We start from the raw sequence: 19670 nt of genomic DNA, 5'->3' as shown, positions 1-19670 counted from the left end.
AGGATTTGAAAGGGCTCACAAAGGTGTTAAGAACTGATTCAAGAGAGTTTGCATTTACACACAGTTTAAATGTACATTCAGAATGATTTCCACCTTTTAAATGTGTCGGTTATTATTCTATGGTGTGTAACAGTGTGGCAAGAACGACATGGTTAATGCAATAATACAATCTTCCATCATTTTTATGAGACATTTGCATCCTTTTATGAAACACCTAATTGACAGTTGCCCCACCAGTCCTCCCCAGTGGAACCGCCTATTAAATGGAATTTATGGCCAATGCTTTTAAAGTCAGCTAAATGACATGAAACGAAAATCTATTTTAAATGATGTTCAATGAAATCTTTTCTCTGGCTGGAAAAATTGCATTCCGAAAAATATTTATTTATTATGTAGTTGAACAAGCCACAGTGGCAATGTATGGTGTGCATTAAGCATTATTTCCGTTGGGGATATATCTGCTATTTTTTGGAAGCGCAATCCCAGACCTTCCTGTGGCCCCTCTGATGTAAGTCTGGGCACCACCAGCACACTGCCTATTCTTGGGGAACACATAGCCCTCCTCACCCCAGTACTCCAGATCTTCCTCATCCTGCATGTGTTCTCTCTCTCTCTCTCTCTCTCTCTCTCTCTCACACACACACATCAAAGCTCTCACTTATCTGTCTATCTCCTGCCGGAGTGTCGGCTCCAAGAGCACAGCAATTCTGTTCTGTTCATGAATATATCCTCTAGTCTATGGTAGGTGCTCAATAAATCTTTGCTGAGTGAATGAATGAATGAATGAATGAATCAGTCCATCAATCAATACCCTGACTGCCTTGGCCTCATTACTTTTGTGATTTTGGCACAATATTTTATCCTCCTCAACCCATTAAATCCTTATTCTACAAACCAGTGAATTTTATGATGAAGCTCAAGAACAGATGCTTTATTTATTTATTTTTTAAGGAGGTGGGTGAGCCACTGCAGCTAAGAGCTGGCACCCCTTCTAAATGACTGGTGGGTGGGTTTCCCAGGGTGGCCAGTTGGCTTGGATGCTTGCCATGCCTTTGAAACTCTCGGATCCAGTCTGCCTGATTTGGGGTAGGACTGGGGAGGTGAGTGAGCATAGACATTGGTTTGCATTTGGGAACGGTAGTGACTTCATTTGGTTTTTGACTTGATTGAGCATCAATGGGATGATCAGTTGTCTGTACCTTCTGTGACAAAGTGACCAGGGTTAGAAGAGAATAGGTGGATGTTCACCTGAGTCTTTCCAGAGCTGAGATGGGAATTTATCCTCAGTATAGTGCTTCTGGGGAATGTGAATCTATTCCAAGCACTTGAATATTTTGACAGTCCTGTAATGTCTCAAAATCAAGGACACCTACTTTGTTTGCTCTTTCAGCCCCAGTACCTGGCATTCTTTCGTTCATCAACGTTCACTGTGTTTTGTGAGCAGGGGTGGTGTTTAGTAAACATTGCTGAATGAGTGAAGTCATTCATTCTTGTTTCTGGTTGATACTATTTTAGGGGCCAGTTCAAGTTTGTTGTGCCTGAACCCTATATATTTTGTGTGTGGGGCTCCTCGTTAATGAAAAAAAGCATAAAATGCCATATTAGGCATGAATGTAAACATTTATTTAGGATGAGTAAAGAAATTATAATAAATTACTGGAGCTTTAGAGGTTCATTTCCTTTTTTTCCAAGTTTTTTTTTTTTTTAGCCAGTTTGCCAGGGTCCTTTCTTAGAATGCTTCCCTGTTCTAAACCAGCTTTCCTTATGCATTTAGAACTCTGTAAACGTCCCAGCAATTCCCAGCTTAGGCACATGAAGGGCCCCACATCTTAACCTTCATAAGTTTCACAGTAAACCTACCTTTCTGATTATTTCACTATGTTCCTGAGAACCTGAGAAGGCTTAGACACAAGAAAAGTGGGAGTGGGTAGACAGAGAGAGATAAATCTCTTAATCAAGGTAGGCCATTGGCCCTCTGAAAAAACTCTAGAAGCCATTTGAGATCCAAATTAGACCATAGTCCAGAAGTGCTGCTGACGCCATCACACCCTGCACAGACTTCTTTTGGATCCCTGCCGTGGTTCCTGACATGCCCTGTCTCTTGTGACCAGGGCTTGGCAGCCACCAACATCCTGCCTTTGGGTTGCTACTGGATCGAGCCTCAGGCATATGTAGAGTTGAATAAATTCCCACGCTCTATACTCTACTTGTCAGCAATCAGTGGGGATAAAGTAAGGTCAGTTGTTCTTTCTCTCTTTCTTGTTTTCTTTCTCCATCTTGTTTTCTGTCTTCTCAGAGAGGGGAGCAATGTATGAGTAGCATGCATTGTCATTTGTTCCTCTTCTGAAACCTAAAAACAAGTTCTCATTTCCAGAAGTATGTGATAGTCATTTTTTCCTTTCCTGAGTCTTCTCAATTTCTTCATAGATTTGTATACCACGTTTGTGTCACAATCAGACATTGTAAATTTTTTTCATAATATTTTTAAGATGAAAGATCTTTAAAGCAGGCAAATGCAGTACAGTACACACGTATGGCCTTTATAAAGGGTATGGCAAGGAGTTGAGATAGACATGGAACCTTCTGGGGAGCACATGCTATTTAGAAGGCAGATGGGAAATGATATACTATGCAGTTGTTCCACAAAGCAGATTATGATGACGTATCATAAAGAAGGTAGAGAAAAAAAAGGAGGGGGTAGCTTCTGTCAGAATCCACAAAGGAGAAAGAATGCATCAGGTTTTATACTCTTGATGGAAGGCATAGTATCTTCTATGGAACTTTAAAGAGGGTGGGATTCCAATAGGCATGGATGGGCTGAGAGAGTAGGAGAAAGGAAGGCATTCCAGGTAACTGGTACAGCATGAACAAAATCAGGAGAGTGTGGGGGGTGTTTGGGGAAAAGGGAACATACAGCTTTGCTGGAATTTGAAACAATATACTGGAAAATACTTATTTAAATAAGAGATTACGTATACGTTATGGATACCCTCGAATATTAGGCTTAATTGTTATGAAAGAGAGTGTTGCGTATTGAGGAAATCGTAGAATCTGGAGCAAGAAGATCTGGGTTGGATTATGACATTGTAACGTACTAGCTGACTGCTACATTTCTCTTCTCATAGGAAAAATTATGCCCTCCCCCTCCCCCCGCTTTCCCATTGCCCTTAGAATTAAAAACAAACTCCTTCATTGACAAATCATTAAGCAATTGGAGGATTCCTAATAGAATGGTGGATTAGTGTGTGAACTGGTGGTCATAAGATTATTGTGAGGCTCAAAATAAAGGAAATGGCGTTGGGTCAATAGTTCTTGCAAGAAATGCGAACCTAGGGCCTCGGTCCTAGGGATACTGAGGGAAACAGGCACGTAGGGCTCTGGTCTCAAAGAGTTGATATGTTGGTGCAGAGACCCAGATAATACATGCATAGACTAGCTGAAAAGAAATAAGATAATTTCAGATAGAGGTAATTGCTGCGAAGGAAGGAGAATGGACAGCTGGGGAGAGAATAATGAGACATGGGAGAAGAGCTGGGTCCTTGTAATTTAAATATGGCAGTTGGGAAAGGGCTCATGGAAGAGTGGACGACTGATGGAAATGAGCCATAAGTATGAAGACCTTAGGGACTCGAGTTCCAGGCAGAGGTAACAGCAAGACCATGGATGAGGATCAGAGGATCAGAGGATGGCCCGTGTGGATAGAGGGCAGGGGGAGGAGATGGAGGGAGACAAGTTCCTTAAGATGGTCAGGAAAGACCGCACAGGGTCACGTGGTCTAAGGGAAGGCATTTGTTTTCATTTTACCGGGAAATAGAGGGGAGGGGCGGGGCACAGTTCATTCTATGAGAAGAGAATCGTAGCGGGACATGAATGGAAGTGGGGAGACCAGATGGAAGGCCGTCGTGGAAACTTAGGCAAGCAACGATAGTGGTTTAGACAGGGTGGTTGTTGGGAGACATGGCTGTTGGATTTGGGTTATTTGAAGTCTTACCATGAAATTGCTGATGTATTAGATGTGACCGTAGTTAAAATGCTAAGTGGAAATGCTTTGTAATTGGAGAGCCCTGTGTGCACATCAAATACTAATGCGGCTTGTTCTGGCAGACGGTAGGGAAAGCTGAAGGGTTTGAGCTTGAGAGCGGCATGAGGCAGCACTGTAGTAAGGTAACCCTGCGGTTCCATAGCCGCACGTGGAAAATAGGCAGAGCCCAGGAAGGAAAATGTGTCACCCAGTGCTTCTCAACTACCGCAGGCATGCGAATCACCTGGGCATCTTGTGACAATGCAGATTTGGTTCGGCAGGTCTAGGGTAAGCCCCACCGTTCTCCATTTATAACGGGCTGCCAGGTGATGCCAAAGCTGCTGGTTTGCAGGCCACACTTCCAGCAGCAAAGAGTTCGGGAGAAGAATTCGGGTGGAAGCGAATGAGGGCTTCAGCGGGGAAGAGAATGGACATGGAGAAGAGAGATCTTTCTTCTGTAGTAAAGATTGAAGAACAAAAGGGAATCATGAACAAATGAAGTCTTGAGTCAGGGTGATCAAAAGACGATGGTGTCAGTAATATAAGTCCTGAAAGAAGGAGGAAGTTTGAGGAAGGGAACAGGATGGGTTTTCTAATCTTCTATTCTTTTTTCTTGTGCTGCTGCGTGGGGACCGACTTGGGTCCTTGAGATGGGAAATCCCCCTGAGCTGTTCAGTATTGTCTGGAAGGATGATGAGTCAAAGGTTCTGTTCTCTACTCCTGTGTCCGCTGAATTTGAGAACAAAGAGACTGCGTGTATCTAAAGAGCCCTAAAGGCAGGGAGAACTGAGAACCTCATTCCGAGTAATGTGGTTGGAATTTGAACCAGCAAATTATCTTGGAAGTCCAGAAAGGCCATGTTTCCTTGGACGATGTCATCTTAGTCCCTGTGTGTTTGCAGGGGAGCATTCTCAAGGTCGATCCCCAGCTCTGTCCCCTGCATATACATGCTGCTGGCTTCAGATAGTGATGCCATGAAGTCTGAAGACTGGTACTAGCACATCTGTGTGATGTTAACAATAATACCAGTCCACGTCATGGAGCACTGTGCCAAGCAATGGGCAAAACATTTTATAGTCATTTCATTAAACTCCTACAATTCCAGAAGGAAGGTGATTATTAGTGTTACCTGTCTCCACCCCAGACACACCCACCCCCACTTTGTAGCCCGGGGGTATAAGGTTTTGCAGGCCTTGGTGTTTTGCCAAGGTCCCATAGTAGGCTGGCAGAAGTGGAATTCAGATTAATCAATTAAGTGGTTTTTCCAACAGGCAGGCCCAGGGAGTCTGTTTCTTGTAACTTCACTCTGAGCCCTACCGCAGCATCAGTGTACCTGATGCTTACCTGCGGTTCAAACAGGGAGCTGGCCTAGCAATTAATCGGTCCACCTGGGCCCTGGTCACAGCTCTGCCCTTAATTATCTGTGTGACCTTAGGCAAAGCACTTGAGGTCTCTGGGCTAAAATATTTTCACCTAGAAGAAAAAGAGATTTCGTGATAGCTGTACTTTCTCAGGCACAGCTATCCATTAGAATCAACAGAGGAGCCTCTAACAGATTCCGATGACGGGTCCCCTCAGAGAGATTCCAATTCACTTAGTTTGGCTAAGAATATAGGTGTTAGAACTTTTACAAAGCTTCCAGCGGCTTCCAGTGGACAGCCAGGCATGGGCCTCCAGTCTGGTTGATCATTCTTTGGAGGAAATAAAGGAAGGCCCACATCTGTCGCTGTCTGTCTAAGACTCCGTGATGCAAATCTCCGTGTGGCATGGGTATCGGACCCTTGTCACCATCAGGCCTCATTTCATGGTGACTTTTATTCTGGCCACAAAGCCTAGGTGAGGCTATGCGATCAGACACATTAGATGCTAGGGAGGTCTTAACTGGTAATAAAAATTTCAGATTTTATAGGTGAAGAATATGAATGTGGGAAATATGATCCCCCACCTCCTTTTTTTTTTTTTTTTTTTTTTTTTTTTTTTTTAACTAAAAGAAGCTCTTCTCCAGAATGGTCCTCTGAGAGCCTAATTGGGTACTTTGTGTGCTGACGGGTAACCTGGAGTTGAGAAATGTGCTCGGGTCCAGCAGGATCCGCCTTGATTTGGCTGGGAAAACGTAGTCACTGGATGTCTGAGATATTACAAAGAGTGACATGAAAGTGGGGTATGAGCTCTATGTGGAAATTATTTCATCGTATGGTTTGGGTATCAAATACCCTCTGGACTTCTGGGGACGAGGCTTCTGGGCAGCACCTGGTGCTCCCTAAAACCCTACTTAATGGAGGTGCATCTCGACCAGTAACCCTCGCCCAGGGGTTTTCCGGTGGGGTGGCCCCTCTTCACGAACGGTGCCAAGACCTTTCTATTCTAAGATGCTTCAGCTGCAAGTGTCCGTGTATCTCTAAGTTGTCTTAGCAGAGCCAAGCCTGGGCCGCTTCCCACATCCCCACCTTTTCTCACTTCTGGTCCTGAACTGCTGACCCCGAAGATGTTTGCTTTCCATGGCACGATGACATCAGCGAGGAGGCAGTCCCTCGGCCGAGGGAGCCAAGTCCTCAGACACGATCTCGGAAGTAGGACAAGTACATTTTGTTTCTGAGATTCAACCCAGAGAACTGCTTGGTCCCTTAAGCATGTGCCAAATGTGTTTGCGCAACCTCAGGAGCGGCTTCCAGAATGTGGTTTAAGTATTTGCCAAGGGTTTCATTTCTTTTGGGAACGAACATACATGCATGGCATGACCGGTGCTGGCCAGACATGTCAGTGTGAATGGGAGTGTGGGGGGGGTGTCAAACCTTGAAAAGGGTTAGGGTCCTAAGAGATCATCTCCCTGGCTAGCCTACACTTGAATTGCAGTACTAGACATGACTTGCAATGCTCAGCCCAGCGGGGACATGTAGCCACGCAGAATGTTGAGATTGAGTTGGCCAGGCCACGGTTCCATTTTGTTTTGGCTAAGGGTGTGTTAATGCAATGGAAAGAAGCAAGAAAAGCTACCAATTTGGCTGCTGATTCTGAACATTTGTTCTGCAGTCTTGAATCTTCCTGGTTGAAGAGAGCTTCCTCGTAATTAACCCCTTCTCCCCGACCGGGCCACCGGACAAGAACACACACACACACACACACACACACACTCTCTCCATACACAAGAAACACACATGTATGTAGGAGGTTACAACCTTTCAGGAAATGAAAATCCTCTGTTGCATGTGTGCCCACATTCATATGCTCCTATTGGGAGAAATAAAGGACTATAAAGAAGTGATGTGTGTGTACATATAAACAACCAATGTTTAAGGACTAAAGTTGGTGTCTTTCAAAGGCCAATTGGATAATAAACCCCTTCATTTCATAGTGCTTTACAGTTTGCAGAACAGAACTCATCAACCCAATGGCTTTGTGAGGTGGGATTAGTTTCCTCTCCATTTGAACACCTGAGGAAATGGAAGATCAAAGACGCTAAGCGACACAGCAGTTAAATTCCAGAATCAGGATAAAAGATGTGGATCATTCCCATCCAACCTCTCTACCGCAATGGCTCTCTAATCTTGATCTTTGAAAGACCGGAGGTTAATGGGCACGTGACTCATCTATTTACGGGTCTGGATGCTGGGGCCAGCGCCTCAGATGCCATCCGAGGACCAGCAGCAACACCCGCCTCTCCCGGGAGCCTTTCAGAACTGCTGGACCCAGGCCTTGTGAATCAGTACCTGCATTTCATCAGGGTTCCCCGCAGGTGATTCCTGTGCACAGTCAAGTTTGGGATGCCCTAGGGGAGGGGGCGGGGTCTCCATCTCAGCTCTGCTACCCGCGGGAGTCCCTGAGTGCCAGAACGGCATACGCTGGGGAACCAAGGAGACATAACCACACGAGAGCCCAGCCCTGAGGTTCTGCCTCTGGGATGAGACCAAGACGCTGATTCGCTTTGAAAAACTCCCCAGGCGGTTCTAAGGTGCAGCCGATTCAAGAGCCATTGCAAGAGATTATCCCTGACGTTTCTTCCTGCCTTTCATGAGTCTGAGAGCCTTGTCCCTAAGGAATAGGCATATGCTTCTTCCCCTCCTGGGGTTTTATTTATGTTTCGGGATTCATACAAGATTCTGCATGGAATTCAAGCTTTTCCTTCTGCCCAGAGGCTGAGTTCTTGAATCCCCCTCTGTGCAGTAACTATGCCAATGGAGTGGGGTATTTTATTCCCTTCCTCTGCCCAGGAAAAGCAGAGGCCCCAGACAGGCACAGCCACCAGTGTGAGGGGCTCCCGACCTTTAGCTGAGGAGCCCTGACAGGCACTAAACTGTGCAGTGCTGAAGCCCAAGCAACCGTCTCTTCAGGTAAAGCTCTCAAACTGGCAGAAAAGTTAGCATATGGCAAACATCACCAAGAGTGCCAAGGAGCAAGATCCTGCCAAGATCTGGCTCCCAGGAAAGGCCTGGCTGTTTCTGGTAAGACATTGAGAACCCCCAAGACATTATTGTGTTTATATAGCACATCTTCAAAAACAAAACAAAAAAAAAAAAAACAAAAAACAAAAAAAACAAATAGCGAAACAAAACCCACATTTCCCTGTGTGTACAGAGTCGTGCTCTAGGATTTGGGAATGTGTTCACTCTCCTGTTGAGCCATCTGCTTGAGATATCAAGAGGAAAATTCATTAGGGAGAGATTATGTCGGGGTCAGCAGAGGACAGCTGCTCAGCCAAGACTCCCGGAGCCAGCCCATGTGTGAGGGAGCTCGTAACTCTAGCTGTCCCGTATACCACTGCTTCTTAGATATGCAGGGATGACGCCAGGCAGCAGGACCCATGCTGTTTGCTGGGTTTTGCAAAACAATCTAGAAATCAACCGAGGTTGCTCATGGATCCCCGCCCTGCCAGCGCCTGTATTTCAGGCTGACATCTGTGCTGATCGGGTGTCACACTGGACATGTGAGGACACGTGCTTCCTCTGGGTGCCACACACGGACAGTGGGCAGCTGTTGCTGTCTCAGGCTGCCGGACTTGTGCCTGTCACGTCCCTCTTTGCTAACTGGCTTTCTTTTTCACTCTCAGTTTCATGGCTTAGCAGCTGCATGCCTAGTTATTTTATTTTCCTCTCCCCAAACTTCTTGGATCCCTCTCATCACCTCTTTCCTGTCTCTTCCTGCCCCATATACTCAGGGCACAACCCAATTCCCATAGCTAAACCTCCCACTCCCTCTCCCAAGCCCAGGATCCCAGGGAACGTGGAAACGATGGGGGAGAAATCCTCTCGGATCCTGGGCTCGAGGCAGAAAAGCTTCTGGGCCCTCGGTACCCAGCATCTCTGATGCTTACCCTCTGCCTGAATCGGCTGTCCTGTGACCACCGCACTACAGGTCAGTGTTGTGACCGTCCATCTGTTAATGAAGAGGCCAAGGCAGGGAAGTGTCCTGCTCTCCCTGAAGGTCTGACAGCAGGATGTGGGCAGTGTGGTTGAGTGGGCCCGCAGATTACAAAAGCCAGTGGTCCTCGATACTGCCGCATCTTGGAATCCTCTGGGATGTTTACAAAACATACCGATCCCTCGGCCCCGCTCCCAGAATTCTGACCTAACTGGGCTGGGGTGATGCCCAGGTTAGGTATTTCTTTTTTACAAGCTGGCGGCTGGATTGAAGACCATTGCCCTTCCACCCATCTCGGAGAGGGTCTTCGATTGTTTCGAATCCCCACTTAGAAGATGCTGGGTACGGTATTTCTCAAACTGAAATTCTAGGGTTTGTATAAAAGTGAACAGGGATATCTCATGTTTGCTGATCCAATGGGAGAAGGCCAATGTGAATGACAGTGTTAGGAAAAATGTAACTTTGCTGCTGCCTGGCGCATACAGTGGCTTATTAACTGCTAACTAAGTGCTGCCCGATTGTGCTCCGGGAGGGGCTGGCTGGAACGAGGTGGGGGAATCCTGCTCATTTGCAATTACCCGTTAGTACTGCTCAAGCAAGGCTTACACCTACTGCTCTCCTGACGGTCTCTGTGCCAGGAGGCAGGCTTTCCATTGCTTATTCCATTATGCTGTGTCCATAGTCTAATGGCTTTTAGATTTGCCCTAATTTCTTTTGCAAGAGAGCACCTTTGGAATGGATATCATTTGCATGTCTGTCTTAATTACCCTTTCTTAAGTCGGGAATTCGAATGGGAACCGGCTGCTCTCATTTGGAGGCAGCTGGGCTGCTTTGGGCTGCTGGGAGGGAAGGGGCTGCCTGCTTCCAGCTGCCCGCACCAAACTGGCCCCTGAAGACAAATCCACACACCTGTCCCTCCTTGCTCGTGGCAGAAGCCGTATAGGCTCTCGATTCAAGAATGTGTCTTCAGAAGTTATCTCTGTCCATGGCAACAGATCTAGAAGGAAAGATTTTTTTTTTAAGTTTATTGATTTATTTTGAGAGAGAGAGAGAGAGACAGAAAGGGAGAATCCCAAGCAGGCTCTACACTGCCAGCATGGAGCCCATCGTGGGACTTGAACTCATGAACCGTGAGATCATAACCTGAGCTGAAATCAAGAGTCAGACGCTTAACCAACTGAGCCACCCAGGAGCCCCTGGAAGGAGAGATTTTTAAAAAGGGACATTTGTACAGTAGCTGCAATCTTTCTTGGCCGGTTTCCCCACAAAGAAGTTGGAATATCAGGGCTACCAGGGATCTGAAATGTCATGTAGTCTGGGGTCAAAAGTTCAAGTGTTTATGTCGCCCTGTCTAGTGGGACTGTCTGTAATGATGGGAATATCATGGATCTGCAATGTCCGGTTCACTGTCCATCTCATTGAGCCTTGAAATAGACCAGAGTGACTGAGGAACTGAATTTGAAACATTATTGAATTTTAGTTTCAATTTAAGTTCAAGTAGCCCTAAGGGCTAGAGGCCACTGGTTGGGACTCATTACGTCTATAGTTGGGCAAAACAGGTCGACGTCGGGAGCCACCAGGGCCCACGTAGAACCTTAGGGCACGGTGGGGATCCTGCCCTATCTAAGGGAGACTCACTTCACTCCAACAAATAGCTGCCATGGGAGGATATTACAGGCTCAGCGATAAGATGTTCTCATTTTTTCAGAGAGGATAACAATTCAGGGGTTTATTTGAAATCTAAGTTTTAAAGGTTAGAAATCGTTCAAGCATTGTAAAGGGATGATAGCTTTTCATCTAGTACAATTCCTTCACTTTACAGGTGAGGAAACTGAGACTCAGGGAGATGGGATGTCCTCCCCAAGGCTACATAGCAAGTGAGTCATCTACTTTGTCTCCCTTGGTCTATATTCTAGGTCTACCCGCTTGTCTCTTAATTGGTGTCTGTGCAGCTTCAGTACATTCTCATTCTCGACATTGCCTAGTTTATCCTCCGGACTTTTTTCATCTTGTCGGACTGACCTATGAGTTTGTTTCATTTTCTTATTCTTCCAGCCAAGAATCTTCCCCAAGCATCTGAAATGCCCTCATGGCAGAGGAGGGGGAATCTTTGCCTTTCGGATTTAGGGGGCAGGAAGCAGTCTGTCTAGAGGCCTGAAATTTCTTTGAAGTCTCCTATTTTATCTTTAAAAAAGCCTATGCAAACTTGGCAGTCTACCTCTTAATATATCTGTGCTTATTTGATATTAAGACAAAATCCCCTTTCCCATCTTCAAGTAAATCTGAAGTTCCAAAGTGAACAATTTTATCTGCGTTTTCATGAATTATCTGGCCCACAGCTTATATCATTTGGTACCTCATACCCCAGTTTGGAAAGTGCTGATGCACACCAAATCATTTTAATGGTCGATTCAAATTTCTTTGCCATCCCAACTTTTCACCATTTAATAGGTAGAGAGGAGAATTCTTACTTGGGGATGCCAGGCTGTCTAGACTTTCGTAGGGAGATGTAGTAGTTTGGGGGCATGAACTCAGATACTGTCTCATCCTTGAATTTCAAATATTTCAAGGACATAAATTCAGAGATAGTATAAAGCAGGGGACATAACCGGAAGCAAAGAGATTAATCCAAGGTCATTGCTATTTGAATGATACTGTCTTCCAGACTCCTTTCGTCTTCAAAGGGAAAGGCACATGAGAAATAATGGAAGTTGCCAGGAAGGAAACGATGTTCAGGGGAGATAGTAAAAATGGTCTCAATTCAGCCTACAATAGCATGTGCCTAAGGCAAATTGATGTGGGAATGTTGTGCTGGGTATTCCAGCTCATAGATAGATCTCATGAAGACAGAATGCAGGTGAAAAAAAAAAAGGCAGCTTTCACAAAGAGAAGCCATAGGCTTTCAGTCTTGGGTTCATCTTGTTTCCCTGTGGCTTCTCAGTACGTCAACTTCTTTTCTGTGCTTTTGCACTGTCTCCACCTCACCTCAAAGGCTTCCAGTCACTTAGAGGATGTTAAGGAAACTTCGAGAATCCTGACAGTGAGATACTCATAGCTTAATACAGTTAGCAGCAGGAGAGCAACAGAAATGGATCCTGAGCATTTTTATTTAGAGACTAGGAAAATGTGGGAGCCTTTGTATATTTCCTTTGATTCTCCACAGAGGCTAAAGTGGAGAATCCATGAATGTGATTGGTCTTACAATAAGCTTTTCTTGTTCTAGCCAAATTCTCAGGCCCTTTGGTCTCCTTTTGAGATATATATATTATACGTGTATAATATAACATATACATATTATACATGTAAAATATATATATATTTTTAAAATTTGAATTCACCAGAAGACAGCCACAGCTTCAGCTATTATTCTCTCAAATTTTTATCTCCCCAAAACATCACCCCATATTTTGAATCGCCTACTAGATACATCCTTCCTGTTGACGTATATCACGCTTAAATTTTGCTGAACAAAATTTATCAACTTTTCTCCTAAACTTGCTCTATATCTATACTTTCTCTCTCAGATAGTTGTGATTCACTCAGTGTTTCCTTTTCTTTTTTTTTTTTCCTTTAAAAAAATGTTTATTTATTTATTAAAAGTTTTTTTTTTTCATTTTATTTATTTTAGAGAAAGAGAGAGTGCAAGCCAGGGAGAGGGGCCAAGGCAGAGACAGAATCCCAAGCAGGCTTCACACTGAGCTCGGAGCCTGACAAGGGGCTTGATCGCATGACCCTGGGATCATGACCTGAGCTGAAATCAAGGGTCAGGCGCTTAATTAACTGAACCACCCAGGCACACGGTTTATTTATTTATTTTTGAGACAGAGACAGAGACAGAGAGAGAGAGGGATGTATAGAGAGCGATCATGAGGGGGCGGGGGAGGAGCAGAGACCGAGGGAGACGGAGAATCCCAAGCAGGCTCCATACTGTCACTGCAGAGCCTGATGCGAGGCTCGAACTCAGGAGCCATTCACTTGGTTTTCCAAGTTAGATACTGCTCCGTTATCTTTGATTTCGCTCCTTCTTCTCCTGCCACATTCAATTGGTTGCCTATCTTGTAAATTTCTTCTGGTATATTTGGCCGCGTTTCCACTGCCCCACTTCTGTGACTTGGATTCATATCATCATATGTTGTCTAGACTATTGCGGTGGCCTCTGTACTATTCTTTTCCCCTGACTTCTGGTTGCTCTCATCTCTGGAGGAACTTTGACATTGACCTCTCGAGTCATTCAAAAAATGGATGTAACAGTCTCCTGCTTCAAATTCCCTATTGACTGCTGTTGTTCCACAGTAAGGTTTAAAGTCTTTGTAAAGGTTGCAAGATTTGTCCCGTACTGACCCCCGTTTAGTTCTCCAACCTAAGCTCTTTCCAGTTTTCACCTACATACTTGATAGTCAAGCCACACAGAACTGTTCTCCATTCCTCAGATCTGGCACACCCTTTTATGATTCTGGGTTGTTAGCGTATAATCCTCTCTGTCTGGGATTCTCTTTCCTTCTTATTTCTTATCCATCTTTCAAGTCCAATTTAAATGCCAGTTCCTTTTCAAATTTTCTGCAACTGCTCTAGTCAGGATTAGCTGGTCCAACTCTTACAGTTCCCAACGCTTGTCTATGGCTCTTTCATGGCTGTGATGCTTTGTAATCTACTGGCTTACAGTTTATGCGCATTCTCCAATAGATGGTGAGATCCTGAAGACACATATCTTGTCTGATTCTGTGTCCCCAGGGCTCGTGCAATGCCAAGCACAAGGGACGTGCCCAGTAAACATTTGTCCTAATACTAATCTTACTAGTCATGTGGCTGTGAGCACTTAAGAGAAGGGATCATGTCTTACACGTCTTTTCATTATCGTTGCCCATCAAATACGAGTCCTTTTGAAGTGTCTTTGGACTCAATGAATTAGACATTCCCAGAAATAAAATATGGTGGTATCTATCTCTCTATCGCTCTGTTTTGTGGCCTTGGAAAGTTACAAATTACTGTTGGGAGGGAGCTAAGACTTTTGAAGACTAACGGTCCATTATGGCCGCCATGCTTTTTGTTTTTTTTTTATTTCTACCCAGAAATTATACCAAGAAGGGTGATAACTACTATTTACTCGGCCTGCAACATGTCAAGTTTCGCATGAGAAATTACCTCACCCAATTAGCATTTCTTTAATGGCAGTTATGATTGAACTACGGTCCATCATCAGAAAAACCCTGGAATTTATTTAAAATTACCTTGTGCACATCTGAAAGACTCAAATTATTGTTTAAGCCCCTCAGACATTACACCACTAATCCTTTTCTAATGATCTCATCTTAAGAAATAGCACTGGCAGGAGGACCGTCGAGCCTCCCCCCCATAAAAACATAATGAGCAGATTTGGGTATTTACATAATAACTTAGAATGATTTCAGGGCATTTTAGACAAAACGCACAGCCACTTAGATTGCTGTCAATGTGGTTATCTCATCACTTTTAGAAATTAAATGGAGATGAAAATGGAAAAAAAAGGGAAATCTGGGAGTTTTTGGATCCATTGCAGTCAGGTTTGTAGCAAAGTGCCATCATTAGGAAATTTGGTTCACAGAAAATGGCACCATTAAAGCTGTGAGCAAGATATCAAAAATTGAAGGAATTAGAAGCAAATAGTTTCCAGAAATCCTTTTGAAAATGGCTACTATTTAACATGTACAGAGGGGGAAACTGATGCTCCTAGGGTTGAGATAACTTATCAAATTACTTATTTCTGACTCATATGTTATTTTTATTTAATATTTTATTCCTCTCTCACTCTCTTTTTTAACTTGACAGATCGGACACTATAGTTATTCAGTACTTTAAAATATTTACCCGCATGTTTGTGCTTTCCTTGCCTCCTCATGTCTTCTTGAGAATCATTTTACGTCCTCCTGAGATAATTTTCTTCTTTCTGAAAGTCATAGTTTAGAAGTTTTTTTAGTGAGTGTCGGTAATAATCTCTCCCGGGTTTTTCTTTCTTGAAATTATGTTAATTTTCACTACCTGTTTGAAAGGTAGTTTTGCTGGATTGTCAGTGGATTTCTCTCAGTTGTTGCTGTTGGCAAGTCACCTGTTGGGTTAATTATTCTTTGCAGGTTGTCTCTCTTTTTCTCTGGGTGCTTCTCTGTGTTGGGTGATTCTGTAGTCCCACTTTGAGGTGTCTGGGTGGGGCTTTCTTTGGGAATATTGGTATTCGTTGGGTTTTGGGAATCAGAGGATTATAGTCATTAATCAACTCTAGAAAAGTTTCCATTATCTCCTTTGGTGCTCCCTTTGGATATATATTAGAACTTTTTCCTTGGGGCACCTGGGTGGCTCAGCTGGTTACGTGTCCAACTTCAGCTCAAGTCACGATCTCGCAGTTCGTAGGTTCCAGCCCCCGCATCGGGCTCTGTGCTGACAGCTCAGAGCCTGGAGCCCACTTCGGATTCTGTGTCTCCCTCTCTCTCTGACCTCTCTCTCTCTTTCTTAAAAAAATTAACATTAAAAAATTTTAAAAAGTACATTAAAAAAAAAGAACTTTTTCCTTGACCTTGCCTCTTACTCCCTCTTCCATATTTTTCATCGCTTTGCCACTTTACACTGCATTTTTGCTTATTTTTTTCAGCTTGATCTTTTTTATTAATTTCCATTTTCAGTTCTGACTTGTTACTTCAGCTTTTGTTTCTTAAAGTTCTAATTGGCCTTTTTAAAATCAAAGTCTGTCTGATTATATTTGACAGTCTCTTATTTCTCTGCCAACGTTTTGAAGCTACCTTTCCTTTTTTTTTATTGTGCTAAAAATCACACAACACTAAATTTTCCCTCTTAACAGATGCTTATGTGTGCAGTTCAGGATTGTTAACTGTAAGCACAATGTTGTACGGCAGATCTCTAGGACTTGTTCATCTTCCCGTCTTTCATTTTGCAAACATCAAACACATTTAATATTCTTATCTGAGAATCCTATCATTTGTATTCTTAGATTGTCTCATCTTGCAAGTTGTACTTGCATTGACCCTTTTCAAGGCAGCTGGTCCCTCCCTTTCCTTTTCGTAAACACCTTGTGTTTTGAAACTTTATTGGAATTCTCTGAGATGCGTGTTGAAGTGGAGTCCTCTTTAACTAAATTTTGAGCTTGCGGTTTTAGACCGAATTCCAGGCCCGAACCATTTTAAGTGTGGGTTTATAGTTAAATATTCTGAGGCTTTTTTTCCCTACTTTTTTCCCCCGTCCATCAAGAGCCAAGGACAAGACAGATTTGTATTTACTTCCCTCTCTATCAGATTCTCCTATTTTAGATTCACCCATTGATAGTGTTTCCCTTCTGAGGTCTTGTTTGTTTGTTTGTTTTTGCCAGAATTCACTCTGACATTCTCATCATACTCTTGCCCAGGCATTGCTTCCTCCCCTGCAGGTATGGACACTCTTCGAAGCCAGGCGCTAGGTCCCTGGTCGTCAGCGGAGGACACAGTGCGGGCTCTGGTTGCAGTTCACCTCCTTGGATTCATGCTTTCTCACTGTTTCTGGCCTCTGAGAATTGTTCTTACTTTCTTTCAGCTCTACGCTTCATTTCAAAACAGATTTTCCAATTTATTCAGTGCTTCAGGTATTTCTGGACCTCTAGTTAGCTGTATTTCCAGAAGCAGAAACTTGAAGGGTGAATTCTCCAGTATCTGATCAATATGATAGTTGTCACTCCTGTTTGAGAGTTAAATGAACCTGCCAACGGGATAAGTGACTTGATAAATAATCAGTGTGTACACCAGATCCTCAGGCCAGGATCCCTGCTATCCTCTTAGCTGATGAGGTAGCACTCATTCGACCGGCTTGTACTATAAAGATACTCAAAGACAAAAGATGACCTTGTTGCATACTTCTTTAAGAACACAGAATTAGAGAGGAAATTCTTTTTTTTTTTATGTTTATTTATTTTTGAGAGAGAGAGACACACGCACAGTGAGAGTGGGGGAGGAACAGAGAGAGAGAGAGAGAGGGAGACACAGAATCTGAAGCAGGCTCCAGGCTCTGAGCTGTCAGCACAGAGCCTGACGCGGGGCTCAAACTCACGAACTATGAGATCATGACCTGAGCCGAAGTCAGATGCTTAGCTGACTGAGCCACCCAGCGCCCTGAGGAAATTTTTAAAAGTTTGTTTGTTTGTTTATTTAGAGGATGCACGCCCCCCCCCCCCCCCCAGCATACACACGTGCACACGCACGGGAGGAGCAGAGACAGAGAGACAGAGAGAGAGAGAATTCCAAGCAGGCTCCTCACTGCCAACATGGAGCCTGACTCAGGGCTCAATCTCACGACCCTGGGATCATGACCTGAGCCAAATTCAAGAGCTGGACGCTCAACTGGCTGAGACACCCACTGGCAAATCTACCAACATACCTGCTTTCATACTCCTCCTTACTGCCCTGCCTTCTGTTTCTATGGGTAAGATTTCTTCTATTACCTAAGTTTGCCCTTTCTACCTGCAGGTGCTTTGGACCCCTTCCTTCTGGCTTTCCTGCTTGTAATCGTCCATTTTATTTACGACCAGTCCAATTTCTCTCTCTCCTTTGGATTATTACCATGATTACTGGTATACCCACGGAAAGACCTCTTTCCTGTGACCCCACATCTATCTCCAGGCACTACCTTTACCTGCTATTCTTAACAGCAGCTCATTCAAAGTACTTTCTGTGTCGTGGGCCACTCCTCTTCACATTCTTTCCCACAGCCCATTGCAGGGGGGCTTCTATCTCTTCCAGGGGCTCATGTGAATTAAGAATCCCTGTGTTGTCATGACCAATGATCCCTGATCGGTTCTTACCTGGGTTGGCCTTTGGGTAGCATCTGGCACCTCTAACCATTCTCTTTTTCCTTGCAACACTGTCTTCTTTGGTTGTATGATACCACACACCGCTGGCTTGCCTCCTATCCTGAAAGTTTGCGCTACCTTAAGTCCCTCTTCTCTGCTGGACCTCCCTCTAAATTTTGGAGTACTCTGAGGCTGTCTGCTGGACCCATCTTCCCTTCTCCATGTGCAATTCCATACTCTTTCTGTAATTCCAATGGCTTTAAATCTGGCAGTGACTCTCAAATCTGCATCTTTAGCTCAGACCCTCCACTGTATCCCTGGGCACAGCACCTGGAATGGTGTCTAACAGATAGAATGTACAAATGAATCTAGAAGATAAGAATCAACAGACCAAAGAGCTTCTCAAGAACTCAGAATCTAAGCCCTGAACTGCTTTCAGGCCGGCAAAATGGATGTGAATAGAATGCATCTTGGAATCACTGCCCCTCACCTGGTTCATGCTGACATCTTCAAGAATTGTGGCAAAAATCCATGAAATTCTTGGAAAAAAATCCAATTTAAGTCTTTTCTTCATGTAAGCTTGAAAATGGACTGGTGAGGCCTATTGTTCCTTTAAGTATCCTGAGCTTTGTAATGAAATATTTAGAATGGGAAAGAAATTCACAAACCCTGGGGCAATAGACATCAGAGCACTGGGGAAACAAATCCTTTTCAAATCTGGGCTGCTTTTTTTTCAGAAGAGGGAGAATGTGTGTGTGTGTGTGCGTGCGCGTGTGCGTGTGTGCGCACGTGTGCACGTGCATCAGGGGAGAGTGCGGGGTAGGAGAGCACTGACTGTAACATCAGTGGAGGAAGGGACAGGAAAGGTAATGTTCCTTACAAAGAGGAAACCTGTGTCGTGTCATGTCTGGCAAGAAAGGAACAGATTGGCTCAGATATACGAGCAGATCCGGGAAGTGCAAGATGATAATTAATTGCACATCTCCTTCAACCCAAGGCGTTCTCAGATGGACTCCTGCAGGGGTCCCCATTAGTCCTGGGCTTATTTCAATTCTGGCTAATGATCTGGAGGAGGGTGCTGCCAGTATACTAATGACTCTGAATCACATTCATTTCAAGGGCTTAAATCATCAGCATGGACTGAAAAGAATGCACATTGTATAAACTTTCTATGGCTGCTGTAACAAATTAACACAATTTAGTGGGTTAAAACAATATGAATTTATTACCTTCCAGTTCTGTAGGCCAGAAGTCTGACCGGTCTCTGCGGGTTCAAGTCAAGGTGTGGGTCAGGCTGCATTCCTTCTAGAGGCTTTGGGGGAGGATCCATTTCCTTGCCCTTCCCAGCTTCTAGAGACCTCTTTTGGTCCTTACACACAGACCGCTCCGTTTCAGAACCAGCAATAGAGTATCAAATCTTTCTTCCACTGCCATCTCTCTCTGGTTCTCTGCAGCCAGGTGAGAATCCCCCCTCTAAAGGACTCTGCGATCATA

Source organism: Panthera leo, chromosome A1, assembly GCF_018350215.1.
Source record: "Panthera leo isolate Ple1 chromosome A1, P.leo_Ple1_pat1.1, whole genome shotgun sequence".
NCBI lineage: Eukaryota > Metazoa > Chordata > Mammalia > Carnivora > Felidae > Panthera > Panthera leo.
This window is presented reverse-complemented; position numbering follows the sequence as displayed.